Here is a 2,616-nt window from a genome sequence, read left to right on the forward strand (position 1 = left end):
CCGCACGCGCAATAAATAAATAGGTCGCCTGAGCATCTGCTTCTAAGGTTGGAGATTTGTTGATTTAATCCCACAGGCAGCCTCCTGGTGATTCTTCATTAATTAAGGCTCTAGAAACAAAAGAACTTTGTATTCTTTAATCACGGAATTTCTAAACATCAAAGGGGACAAAGAAGTTTTCAGAAGCTCTTTGATTCTACCCATCTTCCTTCCGCTCAGGGCCCCGGCCAGTGAGGGGGGCGGAAGTCCAGCCGGGGAGAAGGGGGCCCCAGAAGCAGAGAGGATGGAAGGCAGGCGGCTCAGGCAAGTGTGGGAGAAAACGGTTTAAATTGAAGAGCTCTGAGCAGCCTTGAGAGATAGCGCTGCCAGGCCGCGGATGGTATAAACCAAAATCACATTCCAATCATGCCATTTCTGGCGGGAAGAAAATATGGTCGACAAGTCCAGGTTCAAAGTGGGGTCTGTGTAACAGCCGCATGAAACGCGCTTAAATGGCTGGGGACAACCCAAAGGCCGACTTGGGGGTCTTTACAAGTTTGGGCGCAGATGTTTTTCTTGGAAGTCATGTAAGAATTGAACTATAAAAGAATCCCAGTGAAATGCCATTAAAAAGAGATATGTAAAAGGAGGTTTGTGAGAGCAGAGCCCCGAGGGACCCCAAGGTTCCAGCCCCTAGTGCAGACGCCCTGCGTGATCCCCCAACCGGTAACTGTGCTGGGACCGGGGACAGAGGGACGCTCGCTCTTCTGATGGGGTTACATCGTGTGACAGGCTGACGGCACAATCACTGCTGTGAGTAGGACGTTATCTAAGGCTCCCGACTCCGTGGTAGCTGACGGGCCTTGCGGAAGCCCACGGCTGTGAGGAGAGCCAGCACGTCATGTCGTCAGAGGGCCCCATGGCCAGGACCTGAGGGAGGTCTCTAGAAGCTGAGAGTGACCCCTGGCTGACAGCCAGCAAGAAACGAAACAAGGGTGTCAGGGGTACAACCACCTGGTACTGGATTCCGTCCAGGACCTAGTGAAGTTGGGACTCTGAGCGTTTGAGGAGAACCACACTCCTGAGGTGACACCCAGCAAATCCGTCACTCACAGAAACCAGATAATAACGTGTGTTGCTTTAAGCCAACCGAGTTTGTGTCCATGTGTTACACGGCAAGAAAAAAATGAATATGGATCATATCAGAAAATCACCCCTTCTCTGCGGAAGAGCTCTAAAAAGTGTCATGGGTCTGTCAGAATACAGAGTTGCTGGTGTTGGATTAAAAACAGGAGACACCTCGGTGTGTCACTCACAACAAGCAGCACTGTGTCGACAGTCAGACTTGATTCTGGCTCGTCCTTGGCTGGCAGGCTGACGTGGACCAGCAACGTCACTGCGACAGGTGTCCGTTCCAGACCTTGTCAAACGCGGAAACGTAGCTAAACTGCTTCCCTACATTTTCTTCTCCTCTGAAACACTGTCACTAGGTCCCCAGCCTGTCATTCTCAGTTATAAAGTTATTAACTTGGAACATCCACTCGCCTGCTTAAACCGTGCAGTCGTCAGCTTCCCTGGTTTATTTTCAAAGTCCAAGTTAGGGGGCCTTAGCCATGTCGCTACCCCGGCTTTTGCCCTCGGTTCTCACCTGACACTCCAGCTAAGCCCACAGCCTTGGAGGACCCCTTTCTCACACAGGTGTGGGCACCTTTACGCATCTGTCAGTGACCACCTGGTCCCAAACGTAACAAGTCGATGGCCTTGGACAAGCGACCTAACCTCGTCACATCTCGTTTTTCTCATCCGTAAGATGATGCTGGTGATAATACTGTCTGGTCTTCCTTAAGGGATTCCTCATTTATTCAGCGAACATCTGTTAGGCGCCTGGTGCTGTGCCACTCAGTCATTAGGTGCTAGGGTGACAGCCGTGGACAATGACGCAAAAGCCCCTGCCCCCCGGAGCTTGTGTTTATGAAAGGTGGTCCTCTTTGACAAGGCGAAGTTGCAACGAGAGCTGAATGAAGCAAGGTCCCAGCCACAGACGCCTGAGGTCAGGGTCACCAGGCCCCGCGAGCAGCAGGGGCTGAGGCCTGGCCCCTCGCGTGGCGCGTTCCAGCGGCCGGAGGCCGGGCTGGAGTCGGCGGTGCGCTTCTGTGGTTCTGCAGGAGACGCGTTCGCTCTGGGTCAGCGGGTTTAAGCAGGCAGGGCCAGTCCTGGCGACAGCCTGGGGGTGACAATCCTGGGGGCTGGTCCTGGGGGACAGTCCTGGGAGACAGTCCAGGGGAGAAGGCTTATCGCTGAACAAGAAAGACGTCCACTGTGCTGAGAAGTGGCTGCTCTTCGAAGGAGGATCAGACAGCTTTGCCGAGTCACGCGAGGCGGTTTCTGGAGAACGGTCCCAACCCGTTATTGATGAGCGGTGACCGTCGCCACTGGCTTGCCGTACGACGCTGAGAAAGCCAGTCACCTCTCCGTGCCTCTCTCTCCCATCGGCGAGGAAGGAGTGACACTCCGTCAGTGATTTCCGACGGGGGGGCGTGGGACGTGGGGTCCACAGACAAAGCAACGTGAGAGAAAGAGATCGATAATCCACTCCCGTGTCTGCAGGAGCCCCGGGCTGAGCGCCGCCCGGACGGA

Source organism: Pteropus alecto, unplaced genomic scaffold, assembly GCF_000325575.1.
Source record: "Pteropus alecto unplaced genomic scaffold, ASM32557v1 scaffold143, whole genome shotgun sequence".
Lineage (NCBI taxonomy): Eukaryota > Metazoa > Chordata > Mammalia > Chiroptera > Pteropodidae > Pteropus > Pteropus alecto.